Source organism: Hemicordylus capensis, chromosome 1 (genome assembly GCF_027244095.1).
Source record: "Hemicordylus capensis ecotype Gifberg chromosome 1, rHemCap1.1.pri, whole genome shotgun sequence".
Lineage (NCBI taxonomy): Eukaryota > Metazoa > Chordata > Lepidosauria > Squamata > Cordylidae > Hemicordylus > Hemicordylus capensis.
In genome coordinates, this window is record NC_069657.1 from 188,071,952 (window position 1) to 188,088,810 (window position 16,859).

At 41.9% G+C, this 16,859-nt stretch overlaps 1 protein-coding gene and 1 long non-coding RNA gene across 3 annotated transcripts in view; one reads left to right on the plus strand and one right to left on the minus strand.

Moving 5' to 3' along the window:
* ITGB6 (integrin subunit beta 6) overlaps positions 1-16,859 on the minus strand; it is a 115,980-nt gene that overhangs the window by 94,191 nt on the left and 4,930 nt on the right. The gene's annotated exons all lie outside the window — the stretch shown is intronic.
* Positions 12,182-13,860, plus strand: LOC128329568 (uncharacterized). The gene is made up of 2 exons (XR_008309708.1): positions 12,182-12,857; positions 13,152-13,860. It is a non-coding gene; the product is annotated as an uncharacterized LOC128329568 (long non-coding RNA).

Here is a 16,859-nt window from a genome sequence, read left to right on the forward strand (position 1 = left end):
CACCTTCTCCAATGTGTTTTACTGCTCCACCTTTCTCTGCTATCCAAAATACCAGGCGCGTAACAACCGTCGGGCAAGGGGAGACAGTTGTCTGGGGGCCCCACTGCCTGGAGGGGCCCCCCAGAGGCACCTCACATGACTCCCCATTGCCCCCTGCCCAGCCCCAAGGCCCCTCAGCCACTTGCCCTGTTCGCCGTCTCTACTGCTTGTTCTCCTGGCCCGCAATGGAAGCAGCAGACAAGCTGCAAAGAGCTCCTTTTCTCCCGCCTCTCAGCTGATTGGTGGGTGGGCGGGGCTTCCACGGAGGCCTCGTGTAGGCCTCTGTGAAGCCTGAACTCCAGTTGGGACCAAGCCAGCCAGGAAGGAGGAGGCAGCCAGAGTGGCCACCACTGTAGCAGACCCCTTGCTGCCCTGCTTAACCCAGGCCAGCATTGCCAGGTAGAGTGTGAACTCCTTTTTGTGGTTACCTCCCCCCGCCCCGGATATATAGGCATCTGCTTGCCATAGGGCTTTGATATCGGGGGGAGGGACTGAGAAGTGTCTGAATATTTATTTTTAAACAGCTTGGAAAATTTGCTGGCTTAAAAAAAACTATCTAAAAAGTCCTGTAAGTGGCTTGTTTCATGGCAGAAAATTACAAAAACTTCTGGAAGAAACAGTATTATATTTATTTTATTCATTCATTCATTCATTTATAAATGCACTTATGTTCAAGTTGTTTTGCAACCCAGAAGGTCTGAGTGAGAACTGTGAAGCATGTCTTGTGCTTTTATTTTATTTTATTTTTCTTGTGTGTGAACTGCTCCCCAATAACTTGCAGGGACTTCAGGGTAAATCTGGCCAACATGTGAATGCAGCATCTCTATTCCAGAGGAGATGTGTCTTAAAGGGCTTTAAAAGCCTCGTGTGAAAAACCTCCTGGAATCGAACTTGACTGAATTTGTTCAGAATTCTGAGAAAACAAACATAGGCTCACCCTGCATGGTTGAAAGTCTCCTTTGCTAATCTGCAGCGAGGGGGCCATTTTAATCATTCATCTTTCTAGTGTGTTCTAGGCATTAAAAGTAAAACAAATGTATAGTACTCAATGTATATCACTATATATTGTGACGTGTGCGTGTGTGTATTCAGTGAAATGTATTTCCAGGCAGCATACTTATTTTGGAATATCAGACTTAAATTCTTGGGGGCCTGGGGTGTGCGGAGGCCCTGGACTTTGGGGGGGGGCATTTTAAAATCTTGTCTCTGGGCCCACTCCAACCTTGCTACGCCCCTGCAAAATACATCCAGTTTGTGTTTGTGTGCCCTCACTTTTGGAGGCAGTGTTGTGTCTTTTCTGAGAGAGTGGACGGCTTATGGTTGATTTCTAGCAATGATTATAAAGTGACATTGGCCTCTGGACCCTCTGTCTCTTTCTTGGTTTCTCTTAACAGGATAATCCCAAGTGAAAATCCTCAGTAAAAGACACTAGGACAGAGTGATAACTTAAAAAAAAACAAAATAGCTTTTGTTTGGGAAAGAATATCCGAGCTATCTTTAAAAGGGGCTTAGGGACAAATTCATGGTGGACAGGTCTATCAATGGCTACTAGTCTGGTAGCTGTGGGCCTCAGAGGCACGATGCCTCTCAATACCAGTTGCAGGGGAGCAACAACAGGAGAGAGGGCATGCATATACCTCTTGCCTGTGGGCTCCTCAGAGGCATCTGGTGTAAAACAGGATGCTGGACTAGATGGGCCTTGTGCCTGATCTAGCAGGGCTGTTCTTATGTTCTTATTAGTTTGTGAGTTTGTGAGATGCTGGAAATGTAACTAATGCTCTCCAGAGAGCTGAGAGCATGCAAGAATACTTTCTAATGCAAATACCTTTAGCCACTTTAAACAGTGGCAGCCAAATAGCATTACTTTTAGTGCATCAAACAACTTGCAATACAGTGTTATTATGATCCAGTATGGCAAAAATCCTTTATGCCAAAAAAACCCCACTAAATGGTTTTTGATCTCCTTGTGTGGGTGGACAAGCAGGAGATGGCAGTCATCAAGGCACTGAAGGAACAATGATTTTAGCTGTATACAGTGGTTTCCCCTTGAACACACCACAACAAATGAAACCTAGGAAATCCCCTGACTAGACCTACCAGCTTTTGGAATGTTCATTGCATTGCCTGGAGCACAAAAGCAACACCAACATACCAGACAGGGATGATATGTCTGTGCTTTCTCTTGAAGACAGAGATGTGTCATTATAACACATATGATCAGCCCAGCCATACCTTGGCCAAACAACCAGATCAAATAACTTTGCATTGAGAAAAATACCAATGTTTCCAAGCAGGGCAAACCTGTACATAGCATCCTATAAATGACAGTATTAGATGCCTGTTTAAGACATTTTTGTTTTGTCAGGCATTTGCTCAGTTTTTGTTCCTGCTCTTCATCTTGTCTTTGATTCTTGTTTTGTTTTCATTCTTTTAAAGTTGTGATTTTGTTGTGTTATATTTTATCTTGAGTATTGTAAAGCCCTTTGGGGAGCCCTTTGCGGGGCAAATGACAGGATGAAAATCTCTATGAAGATACATTTAGAATTTGAGATATATAGTAGGGCCGTGCAAATTGATTCGGGTACAAATCAATTTGTACCCGAATCTAGCTGATTCGGGTGATTTGGAGACAAAACAAATCATCCCTGTAGTCCTTTGGCTGTGGTCAAAGGACCCTGTGGTCCTTTGATTTGGGTACAAATCAATTAGAGTTTCGGATCCCTCCTATTAATCCCCCCAGATTCCCAGCTTTCATTTTTTTAAAAAAAGCTAAGCTCTAGCCCTCATAGAAATAGAGTTATGGAGCAAAATGTGTGGTCACTATTTTTCAAGTGTTTGGATTCTTTGGTGTATAATAACTTTCACTAAATGAATTCTTATGAGGATTCCTTACATACCTTCATTTCTTCTATTCATTTTGACTGTCTTTTCAACAGTGCTGCCAACTGCCATGTGCCAACTACACCCCACTCCCACCTGCAAGGCAGTGGGGTACTACTCAGTTTAAGTTAAGTGCCTAATGGGTAGAGGCTACCACCCAAATTGCAGAGAAATTGGGCAAAGGGCTGATTTTTGGTGAATTGTTGAAGTTTTAGTGTCTTTGGGCAGATTTGGGGCATAAAGTGGGATCTGGGGTGGAAGAGTGGGGTGGGGTGGTAGTGCCTGATGGGTGGAAACTACCACCCAAATTGCAGGGGGATTGGGCAAAGGGCTGATTTTTGGTGAATTGTTGAAGTTCACACGTCTTTAAGGTTTTTACCCATAACGTATAATGGAGGTGTATTGCTTCATGTTGGGGGGAAAGGGGTGGCCTAGAGCGGTGTGGGGTTGGTGGGCAGAGGGCTGATTTTTGGTGATTTGTTGAAGTTTGTTTTGTTGCATCCTGTAACAGCAGAAGTTTCTCAATCATCCCTAATAACTAACCCCTAGACTGCTTCATTCCTGGCTAGATCTCTGAGTCAGCAAGGCAGAAGAAGAACTAATCAGTGCTCCACCTGTTTCCTGTGAGAAACAAACACTTTGAATTTTATCACTGGGTGTTCATGCAAGATTGACCATTTCTTCTGGTGTTAATTCCAAGCTTTGAAAATATTTAGATTGCAAGCTTCAGTTGGTTGAATAATCAGCTAAAGGATAACAAGCAGAATAAGGAATTTTGGCTCTTGAATCAAAGATAATAAAACATGATGCTGAGCAATGCATTGCATATGACTGATCTTTTGGAACTAGCCTCTGTCTGAAAAAATAGTGCCTTAAAATCCTAAGGCTGAAGTCATATGTATACCAAGTGGGAGTAAGCTCAATTGAATCGAATGCTTCCAAGTAAGAATGCTTACATCACATACTTCACATTAGCTACTTTTCTATTTTTTCTGAGGAAGGATTGTGCATACATTAAGAATATAAGAACATCCAGTGTTACTGGGTCAGACTCAAATTCCAGTCCAGACCCTGTTTCTCACAGAAGACAACCAGGCCCGTTTCCAGACAGCAAATATACTTTCAAGTACCCCAGGAGTGGTGTGTATGTGTTCACACATCGGGGGGATTTGCCTCAAAGTCCCTGCGGGATATAGCGGTGCACTCCATACACGATTCAGGTTTTCCCCTGCTTAGCCCAAATTATGCCAGTGTTATTTCCACTTTTTAAATGGCTTTTTTGAGATACTTTAAAGTGCCCTGATATTTTTTCTGAGATGAATGGAGGGGCCATAATGATAGAGCAACCTTTCCTAGAGCCTTGTGGTCTGTTTTTGTTTGTTGCATTTTTAATAATTTTTTGCTGCCCAACCTTCTCCTAAGATTCTTCACCTGACTACCTATATTGGTTACAGAAGTCAGGCAGAAGTTGGGTGAATCTTGGGCAGAAGGCTTGGAAACAAGACTTTGTGGGTTGCTGGATCCCAGCACGTACTACTGGATCCCAACATTTCCCTGCTTTCCTTACTTGTGGCAGATTGTGTGAAGCCACTTTCTGGTTCTGTTGGGGTTCAAGAGAATCCCACCTCTATTGTACAGATTCAGTTTATCTCCTCCAAAATTCCCAGGCTGACATACTGCACAACAGTAATCAGCCTAGTAATGTGGCATCTGTGCAATTTTTGCATTTGTGCACTTGCATAAATTGTTCAGCACAACCTTACAGGTACCGTTGCACAAAATGTCAGCCTCGGTGTCTAACAAATCCAAACTATGGATGTGCAGAACCAGTTCATGATCAAACCGGACTGCTGCAAACCGGCCCTGTATGAGCAGCCTGACTGTGAACCTCTTCGAACCGGTTGAAGCTGGCTTGTCAAACTGACTGGCCCAGCCGATTGGTTTGACAAAACTGGCATGCATACCCTTGGTTCAGTCTGAATTTGGTTTCTTCCTTCTTAGATAACTTCTTATTACTATATAAAAATCTCTTATCCTATAGAAGTCATTCTGCTTCAATAACCTCAAATAACATAATTCATAATTATCTACCCCAGCATCTAAATATGTTAATAAAAGTGTTAAAGGAGAAGTGTCTCCCATCAATACTGTATATTTCTCTTTCCATATCTGAAACATATTTCTAGAGAATACATTCTTAATTTCTCTAACATTTTTTAATGTATTTGGGCAGGAAAGTATTTGTCTTAGAAATTCTTCTGATTCTTGCATCTCCTCTTTGTATCCATTGCTTTGATGAATCTTCCATGATAAATGCAAACATATAATTTAATAGAGCTGCTTTATCATAGAACTTTGAATTAAGGAGTCCCCATCCACCCTGTGTTTGAGGTCTATACAATAGCTTTCTATCAAGTCTCAGTGTTTTTGTATTAAAGCAAACCTTTCAATTCTCTTTTGCCATGATCTTAATACCTTATTGAGAATTTCGACTGGAAGAGACTGGAATAAAAAATTAAGTTTTGAAAGAACTTTCATTTTTACAATTGCTATTCTCCCCAATATATTAAAGTTTAGTTTCCCCCCAATAATTCATGTCCTTGTTTAATTTCTGCCAAGCTAGCATAAAATTACTATTAAATAATTCATTAATATTTTTAGTTACATTAATACCTTATCTACATGATATGTGATTATATTCCTAATTATCATGTTTCCTAGTGCATATGCACTATGCAGGCATCACATATATTTATGACAATATTGATTATACTCATTGATTACTAGGAAGTGGGACATGTCTACCATGTCACTGAGGGTCTCATCTCCCCACCTCTCTCAGTTTCTTTGGTTTGTGCACCTTGGCCTAAAGAGGGAACTCACTTACAATATTTTCCTAAGATGTGATGTGATGCTGTGTAGAATACACTGGATAGCTTTCACATGCCTCCCAGCTTTCTAGCTTCATAACCTAGTCTTTAAGCCTTAGGGAAAAAATTAAGAGTTTCTTTAATAGAAAAGTTGTAAGATTGTTGCCATTTAAAAATTGGCTTGTAGCTTGTTGTACTGAGGGAAAATGGAATTTACTCTCCTGGCCTCATTGCTGTGTGTTGCTAAATTTACACAGCTGTTGAAGTGACTTGGCTGCTTTCTGTTTTCCTTAATGCTTTGCTTTCGTGTCTGATGTTGAAAACTTGCATCTTTCTGAAGTGCCTAAATTTGTTCCAGTATTTCCATGTCCTTGCCTAAACATAAGAAACATATAGGGGTGGAGAGCTGGTCTTATGGTAGTGAGCATGAATTGCCCCCTTTGTAAGCAAAGTTTGCCTTGGTTTGCATTTGGATGCATGCCTATGTGAGTGCTGTCTACTGTAAGATATTCCCATTAGGGGATGGAGCCATAGATTAGTTGTAGAATATCTGCTTGCATGCAGAAGGTCTAAGGTTTAGTCATAAGAACATAAGAACAGCCCAGCTAGATCAGGCCCAAGGCCTATCAATTCTAGCATCCTGTTTCACACAGTGGCCCACCAGAGGGCATGGCCCCTCTCTCTTGCTGTTGCTCCCCTGAAACTGGTATTGAGAGGCATCGTGCCTCTGAGGCTGGAGGTGGCCTATAGCCACTGATAGACCTGTCTCCCATGAATTTGTCTAAGCCCCTTTTAAAGCCATCCAAGCTAGTGGCTGTCACCACATCTTGTGGCAAAGAATTCCATCAATTAATTATGCGCTGTGTCAAAAAGTACTTCCTCTTGCTGGTCCTAAATTTTCCTACCTTCAGTTTCATGGGATGACCCCTGGTTCTAGCGTTGTGAGAGAGGGAGAAAACATTCTCTCTGTCCTCAATCTCCACTCCATGCATAATTTTTTAGACACTTTGATCATGTCTCCCCTTAGTCGCCTCTTTCCAAAGTAAAGAGCCCCAGATGCTGTAGCCTAGCCTCCTAAGGGAGGTTTACTTGTAAACTGCCCAGAGTCACAAGTATTGGGTGGTATAGAAATATGATAGATAGATAGATAGATAGATAGATAGATAGATAGAGTGCTCCAGGCCCCTTTTCCAAATGCCCATGTGTACAACTAATTCATACTAGCTTCTCTCTATGTGGTGACATAATTGTGCCTTCTGGAATTGTAACACAATGTAGCAATATGAACTGGTCCATAGAAAAAGAGGAACATCTATGGGAAGTGGGAGTAAGTCGAAGACACACAGGTTGCACAATGAGTCAGAACATTCTTATTATCTGCAGAATGTGCTTATCAAATATTATCTCAAGTTCAGAATGTTAGCATAGTGTTCACATGGCAGGTTTGTTGAATAGCTTCTGTGTGCTGTGAGGAGCAGAAGATCATTTATTGTGCAGTGATATGCTTCAGGCAATAGAATCTTACCTTTAGGATTCTTAACTCCTCTGTCATTAGATACATGGTAGACAGGAAGTTACCTGAACACAAACCCAAAACTGTTGCAGAGATATTGTTTCAGTGAACCAGAACTGAAGCGGAAGCTAAAATCTGTTGGTTGCCTTGAACCTAAGTTGGGACAGAACCTCTAAAAAAAACCCCAACCTACCTGAAATCATTTGATGTTCAGAATACTTGTCTGCTTTCCAAGACAGCATACAAGGTTTCTTATCTCTATTTCTCCATCTCCATCTTATTTATTTGTTTGTTATTTCTCTTTGTAAACCGCCCTTAGCCATTTTTGGAAGGGCGGTATAGAAATCGAATTATTAATAATAATTAATTAATTAATATTTTATAAGGTTTCTTATAGATAAGGTTTCTTATCTCTGTTTCTATAACAGGGACTGGAGTTGGAGAGACACATGGTTTCCTTACTGTTTTGTCCTAGCCCAGTCACCTCCAGTCCCATCAGCAGCACGACCTGAGGTCACACTGATGAGACTCCTATTTGAACCCTCGGTTAGGAGTGAGGTTTAGCTGCTCCCAAACCAAGGGTCTAGGGAGCCTCCTTTTTTGTCCGAATGCAGCACTGAAGGCTGCATTTGACTGAACTGGAGCTGAAGAAGGAAACTTCCCCCTCTCTCCCTCCCCAATTGGCTGTGCGGGCCGTCCTTCGGTAAAGAAGAACTATTAGTTGCCCATATTGTTTGGGGATGAACTAATGTAGTTCCAATTTGCTACAGCTTCAAAATGTGCTGGTAATGAGACTTGGCTTTCTGCCCCTATTCTTCTTTTATAGGATCATAATCTTCATAGCTTTTCACAAGGGATACTTTTGGATACATCATAATGTTCCAGATTCTGAACTTCATTAGTTGTTATGGTGATATGCTTCAGAAAGGAGGAGAAAAAGCCTTGACTACAAGGTGCAGGAACCAGCTGCCACTGAAACACAACATGTATCAGTAGTTTTGTTTCAGCCATCGTTTCAAATAGAAGCTAATTTTGCTGTCTTTTTCTTAAGCACCATCTCCATGCAGCAGTTTATCCCCTTTTATTTTATTTGATCCAGATTGATGTTATACAAAGTCAACATTCCAGGAGTGGTCATCTCCTTACGAAAGTTCAGGTGCAGCGATTGGTCTCAAAGGCACTCTTTTTCTAAATTTACCTTGCCAAAATTTACCTTTCCCCCTAGTTATCTGGGTTGCTTGTGAGTGTATATATAGGTTACTTTTGACAACTTTGGATTGCTCAGCTTGCTTGAGTTGTGAAGAAATTTACCCTTCTGCTCATGACAGTGCTTTCTGGGAAGAAAAATTGCACTCATGGGGTTTTTGAAACCGGTACACAATTGAATTTTTAAGTAGGGTTTAAGCCCCCAAAGTATGTTGAATTAGTGTGTGCCAGTAATTCTGTTTCATTCCCGGACTGAAAGAAAACTAGACAGAAATGTTCATGTTGAGAGCGAGTGAGCAAGATACACACACACTTGCATGAAGAATATGAATAGATATGAATTATAGGTTGTTTCACAAAACTGGCACAATTTGCCCAATTAATGGGCTAATGAGTTTCAGCATTTTGAATGCCATCAACACTAGGGCAGTCTAGTTTATGCAGTTTTGTTGCCGAGAGTGATTTCATATGTCAACATAATCACTGAATCACTCACACTTAATGTTCTGCCTGTTGTAAAAAGAATCAGTCATCTAGAATTAATATTCAACCTGATTAATAGGAAATAAGTGTCTGAATAAGTCAACAATAGATAAAGTGTACTTAGGAGTGCTTCATTTATTTATGATTCAAGCAAGAATGTTAGACAACTGAGTCAGTTTCTATGAGAGACAAATGTGTTATTTGTACCTTTGTTTCTATTGAAAAGATTCAGACATGAGATCATTAAATACATAAAATGATTGTCACAATGTTCTTCATGCCCTCAGTGGTTACAGTTTTTCAGAATCTTCTTTGCAGGCTAATGATTTACAATCAATATTTGAACTCCAGACAGAAACTTTTTCATAGGCCCCTGAATTACACGGCTAAACGTACTAATTCAATGGTCCATTGTTTCAGATACATTAAGCATAACAGCCACAACCCAGTACTTGGACTGAAATAAATATGTGCTTGACACTGTGTTGAATTGTGGTTATAACATTCCACTGACATCTCAAGAATTTTTCTGGGAGCTTACCCACGCAATCCTACAAAGTACACCCATACTGCATTTTTCTCCTCTGTGAGTTCTTCCTGATCTCCCCATAGTCCTGTACAAAGTCCCCATGGGATAAGAAAGAGAACAGAAGGACTGTCAAATGTTGTCAAATTTACTGTCAAGTATAAGAAAGTAAAATTGATAACCTTTTTTATGTTCATAGAAGAGTTTCTTTTGTACTGGGAAAGGGGGGGAACACACTCTTCAGCATGTCAATTAATAAGAGGGAAAACAGAAAATATCTCTGAAACAACAGAGGTGGGAGTTCTGCTACTCTTTGCTAGGGATGTACAAATTAATTCAAAACTGAATCGATTTGCCCTGATTCTGGGTGATTTGAGCTATTCGAATTAAAATTAAATCACCCCTTAAAAGGGCAATTAGATTCAAATTCAAAATGAACTTTTGAAATGTGTTTCAAATTTGATTCAAGAGCCATTTGGCACCTTTTAAAATCACTCAGGCCCTGTGATTGGTTTCAAAAGGTGCCAAAACAGGGTTGAATAGATTCAAATTCAATCTGAATCAAATTTTCAGACCAAATTCAAATCTGACTTGAATTCAAAATGAATTTTCAGAATTTGATTCAAATTTGAAACAAATTGAAAAATTCATTTCATGAGCACCTCTACTGTTTGCTCCTTTCAAAGTGCCAAATAAGCTCCTATATGATACAGCGATGAATCACTCATATATGTATTCTGATTTGTTATAAAGGTGCACAGCATTACATGGAGACAGGAGGAGCTGTGTCATTCATTTCTAGCGATGTCATAGGAAAGGATGCACACAAAACTGTTTGGAGGCCCTTTTACGGGCCTCCGAACAGGTTTGAACACTGGGGGGTTTGAAGTTTGAAGGCGGGTGTGTGTGTCTCATTTTAAGGGTGTGGGAGGGTGCACTTACCCCTCCCTCCACTTTTCCCCCACCGGCGCCCGGTATTTTAAATGTCCTATGGGGCAGCAGCATATTTCCCTGCCACCCCATTTACTCTTTGGCCGGAAGTGGCTTGAAGTAGCTGGCATGCATGCGTCCATTGTGAACGTGTCCATCATGAGCGTGCCTGTCGCAAGCGCGCACTCACCTGATGTGCGTGAGCATGATGTGCGGTGTGCCAGGTGGGCACACACGCACCAACTACTTCCGGCCACTTCCAGCCAAAGAGCAAACAGGGCGGCAGGGAAGTACACTGCTGCCCCATAAGATGTTTAAAATACTGAGCACCAGTGGGGGGAAAGTGGAGGGAAGGGTAAGTGCACCCTCCCCCACCCTTAAAGTGAGACCGCCGCCTCCAATGAGCCCCCCCCCCGGTTCTGTGCAAATTCCTAGTCATAGGCATACATTGTTGCCAGTGACACTCCACAGAGCAAACACAATGGCACATGGAAATGCTTGCTAATGAATGGGTAGGGCTTTGTTGTCTCAGGCTATGCTCTAAGCTTCTTGGGATATGCTACAACTGCCCCTTGATGTGTTAAACTCTGAGGCAGCTTTGAACAAACTGCCCCAACCTGTTGTTCCTGCTGTCATCATCCCTTTGATACCAAAAGGTCTCCGGCAACTGGGGTGCGGGAGGGGTGTGTGTTTAACTGAACATTGGTGCTGTAACTCCGAGGTGCTGTGTGAAATGGCTGCAGAGCCAAACCACCTAGCCTTTTTGCTCAGGCTTATTTTTGACATAGGAGGTATACAAGTAGCTGAGATGTAGATTTGTTTTTCTGATAAGGCGTAACCATATGTGTGCAGCAGTTAACAGACTGATAGCAGTTTCTGTATCACTCTACTACATTAATAAATTCAAATAATTCAGCAATACTCTTAGTGAACCTTCTGGAGTGTGTTTCTTTCAGTTATTCAATGTTTTTAAAAAAAAGTTGTCCAGAAGTTTTTTGTTTTGTTTTACAATTTTCCCATTTCTAGAAGATATGCAGTAAATCTGCATAATGTTAGCTACAGGGCTAGTGATTCTCAAGTTATAACAAGTGTCAATTTATTTGGTGTCAAAAACTATGGATGACTTTTTAAAAAAAGTTCTCTATTTGATTTATAAAGATCAGTCTGAGACATTTTCCCCATACCTATTGCCAGCTGAGTGACATCTCTGATAGGAAGCCCAGTGCAGGAAATCAACTTCTAGCTCCTGTAAGAGAATCCTGATTATAGATTTTCTGCAACATATGTAAGCTATAATTAGATAGAAATCAATGTTTTACAATTATCTCCTTTATTAGACCGCTAACCTTTTTTTTTTAAATGTACTTGTTTTATGTGTTGTGTATTGTGTACTGATCTGTGTGGATTCTAGCAGCTTATTATTATTTAGGGACTTACACTTGAATTCCTATAAACACCTATTCCCAGTGTAACTATGCTCAGTTGGTAATCTCATAATTCTTTTGTACTGAGTTGAATAAACAAACAAACAAACGGTGATGTTGCTGATTGACAGGGAGTTTGGGGAACATTGTCCCATCCAGACTACCAGTTATGCCTAGAGGTACCAGAGTAAGAGAGGAGTAGGTGCTTCTCAGCCACCTAGTTGTGCAGTGGGGAAGTGGCTTGGTTAACAAGCCAGAGGTTGCCAGTTCAAATCCCTGCTGGTATGTTTCCCAGACTATGGGAAACACTTATATTGGGCAGCAGCGATATAGGAAGATGCTGAAAGGCATCATCTCATACTGCGTGGGAGATGGCAATGGTAAACCTCTCCTGTATTCTACCAAAGAAAACCAGAGGGCTCTGTGGTCGCCAGGAGTCGACACCGACTCGACGGCACACTTTACCTAGGTGCTTCTCAGCAACCACCAGCAGCAACAACAAAATTGCTATTTGACCATGGGCAAAGTGCTTCCTTGAGCAGTGATAGCTGGAGCCCCCTCCATGACTGAATAATGACTGCATCTTTGAATGAAAAACTAAGTTACTGGAGGGAAGACCAAAATGTGCAACAGTAAGGCCCAGGTCATAGGTAACGCAGAACATTGGGTCCAATGGACCTGTGGTTCTGTGCCCCACTTCACCTGCTCTCTAGACATAATGGAGAACTGCCTCTCAGCGAGACTGCAAAGAGGCGGGGGAGCTGGCTGCGTGGGCTTCCTTCTTTCCTGAAGGGCAGCCCATGCAGCCAATAGCAGCCAGAGTGAGGGAGGAGCTTTGTCCATCAACTCTGGTTTGCGGTGAAGGCAAACTGTGCTCCCTGATTCAAGCATACCTCCAACAAAACTAACTACAAACTGAAGGTGACACATGGAGTTTGGGGAAGGAAACGGCGGGTCTATTTTTAAATTAAAGTGCAATTGCCCAGGTTTGTATATTCAAGTTTGGGAACTAGAGGTGAAGGGACCAATAGTTTCCTGTTACATTTGAACCAGGCCTAAGGCTTGGGGGGGGGGGCGGGGGGAGTCGGAGAAGTCAAGGAGGGGCAGGGCTGCCCAAGACCCATGACATGGCATTTGAAATACTGTGAGAGTTATATTCATCTGGCACTGAACTATGCTAGCAAATAGGTAGTAAGGAAGTTCGGCAAGATAGAATTGCTATAGCCTTGCTTGCTGCCTTACATTGGATGTAATTTGTATTTGTTGTGAACTCTTCATAGAAATCCTGCAGAAATGGGAGATAGGGCTCTGAGCTCTGAAGCATGTTCTGAAATTCCTGCATATCACGAAACATATATCTTTCGATGAAGTAGCCAGCTCAGTTCTACAGTTCATTTGATTGCTCCAATGGCTGTTCCAGAACGATACACTCCTCTGTTGAATAAAACATGGGCAGTTGGTACAATCCAGAAACACGACATGAGTCTGCTAATGATGTAACTTTGCTGAATTGATTCCACTTGCGTGCTACCAGTTGTCTTCTGCATTTTCTGAAAACATGTCAAATATAAGTGAAGCACCTGGGAATTATATGGACACAGTGTGTCAATCTGCACAGTGTGCTGCCTTCCCTATGAACATCAGCATTGGAGAACGAAAAAGCAGGTGTAGGGGGACCTTTCAATTATGAAATGAAACAAGCTTTCTGTCTCCTCTGCAACAGCCTCTGCCAGAATGGAGATAATGAAAGTATTAATGGAATGTGATAAGCTATCCTGGATAACTGTCCTATCACATGTTTTCTTTTTGTAGCTGTATTACTACTACTGTCTTCCACTGGACACTTTTGGCACTGCTTACTTTCTGTCTGGGGCTCAGAGGGCTGACTATGTTATAACAGATGGTTGATTCACCAACATTACATTACCACTTTAATTTTACAAATTTTTCTTCCTAGTGTTTAAATGGATAAACATTTCATATATATGATGACTGTCTAATTAGATTATGAGATGGATAGATAGGATCCATGTTGCCACTGCTACCATATTTGTGGCGAGGGAACAAGAGGCATTGCAAATAAGAATAAGGGGCAACTGAACAAATACACTACCAGGGTGCTTGGGAAAGTGCCTTCTAGGGCATGCATCCATTTGTCTGTCTTGAGTCCATTTTTGTACCAGTAAAATGTTAATCTCTCTTAATTTCACAAGTCCCATCTGAAAGTTTTATCCAGACTACCAGAAAGTATAATATTTTCTGGAAGTTTGAATTTTTAAAAATAATGTTTAGAAATATGGGGGGAATGCAATAACAGCTCTTTCCTCTTGATTAAAGACAACTGTTCTCACTACCTCCTCCAAACATATGAGACAGCTGGGGGAAAGTTAGTGCATAGACAATAAAATATATCACAAAGAAGAAAATGCTTGAGCATCTGGTAAGTTTTCTAAAGTTATGAGACTTTGAATACTGTGCGTTACACATGGGCAGTTCATCCAGATGTTTCTTTTTAAATTATCCCTGGGCTACTCTATCAAGTTCTCTGGGTACACTGTGATGCTATGGATTCCTTTCCTTCTGCTTTCACAGATGTGCTCACACACAAAATTTAGTTCTCCTGCAGTTTGTTAATATTCGCCTTCAGGTACCTATGTCTATTGGACCTTTCCTTACAATAGCTGTAAGGGGCACACAGGGCTGTCCTTAGAGATCCCTAGCAGGGTGCAGGGACTGAGGCAAATCAGCCAGTATGGGACCCCCTTCCACTAAATTGTAATGGTGGGTAAAAAAGAGAGGCCCAGAGTGGTTGCCCTGCCTGCCCTGCCCTAAGGACAGCACTGGGGGCACATTTATGGTCCAGAAAATCAAACATACACCACAGAGCCAGTCATTGCATATTACATGCATCAAAAAGAGTCTATGTGACATTTGCACCTCCTTGTTCAGGGTCTAGGAAGAAGGGTTAGCACAACTATTATTACTATCTGGGCCGGCGCCGAGCATCTGTGTGCTAGTTCTCCCTGCCTCTAACCCCCACGGGCCGATCCGGCCCCCTGCCACACCTTCTCCCCCACCCCACCTTAAGACGGCCCCTGCCATCCAGGATGGCGGTGGAGGTGGCAAAAGCTGCTTCTGTGGGCCCTCCTGCCACCCAAATGACAGGCTGGGCTCTTTTGGCCAACAGGAGGGCCCTCACAAGGAGCTTTTGCCGCCTCCGCCACCAAGCTAATCTCTGCTGCCGTCTCTGCAGCCATTCCCTCCTAGGTCTCCCCTCTCTGCTGCCCATGCCACTGGAGCACCGTGCCCCGCCGACCACATCCCCACCACTTCCATCCCACCCGCCATGGCTGCTTCCTATCTGTGACTCCTCTCCAGGCTAGAGGCCCATGTTTTCATTGGTCACAGCTGTGGTGGGGTGGGGCTTGCCACATACCACCTAACCTTTATAGATTATCATTCTTAAATTTTAATTTTTAAAACTTTATTAAAACAAATCTACAATGCTAAACACTATGGATCCAAACACAAACAGCAAAAACACAGTTATGGTAGCACTGGCCGCTGACTGAGGCACACATTACAGATTTCACGATGGGGGTGGGGAGGCAAAAGGCAGGAGAAAAAGGAGTCTCAGCAAGAGGTAAGACATATTTGCCAGTGCGGTGTAGTGGTCGGCGTTTTAGACTAGACTGTAGGAGACCTAATTTGAAATCCTCATTCAGCCGACCCCAGAGGCTTGTTGTGAGGATAAACATAGCCACGCATACCACTCTGGGGTCCTTCAAGGAACAGTGGGATAGAAACATTAAAATAAAATAAACATTTGATTATGTTCAAGATTAAACTGCAAAACCGTCCTCACTGAATATTAACAATATAAACTGGGAGTACTTTTTAATGCCTTTGAACAACTATAGCAAGGTTATCAACTTAAGCCAAACGGTCCCACCTTTTGAAATAAAGGCATTCGCATCCTTGATGTGCATAGACTCAATTAATGATTTGTAACCATCATTAGTGATATTGGCTTGCATGTCCTGCAGGGTAACGTGGGACATGGTGCAGACCTGCCGATGCTGCTGCAGGGCTCTAGCGCAGATGGCAATGCTGCTGTGCAAGAAGGCTGTTCTGGTACAGCTTAGCCTCGCATGCTGGTAGGTCTAATGCACTACCTGCATTAGAGTTGGAGTGACATGTACTGTCTGGCAACAGATGAGCTGGTCAATTGAGGACATAGCAGATGACCTACATTCACTCTCTTTTCCCGCATGAGTTGGGTATGACAGCTAATCAACTCAAATTGTAAAAGCAAGTCACCTGCTTGTGCACACAACTGTTTCTGTTAAGGACAATCGATCGAAGGCAAAACCTGAGACATTAAGCTTTAGGGAGATGCTCACAGATGCATCTTAAGGCATAGGTGTGGACGTTTATTTTATTTTATTTATTTATTTGCTTTTTATACCGCCCTTCCTAAATGGCGCAGGGTGGTTTACAATTAAAACCAACCATTAAAACAGTAAAGAGCTAAAACAAAAATTAAAAACAATATGACAACAATGAACAATTTTAATACATTTTAAAACAACAATTCAACCATCGCAATAATTAAAAACCCTGAAACCGGGTTAAAATATTAAAACTGATTTTAAAAACCCTGAAAAACCGGGCCAAACAAATACGTTTTAACATTCAGATCTTATCATGGAGTGATGACCTGGGAATGCCAGGTAAAGCAAAGCATTCCAAAATAGGAAGAGAACGCAGGAAAATTAATCAAAGATAGTTGAGTTGAAAATTACTCAAAGTTGTCCCATTGAAATTAAATGGACTAGTTAAAATTGCCTGATTTGTCCTTTTAATTTTATTGGGACTATGCTGAGAAATTTTTCTTAGGCTGCCTTCTCACAATCATGACGATGCCGGTTAAAAGTTAACCAGGTTTTCAGAGTCTCGTGGAGCTGGTTTTGAGAACACAGATTTCC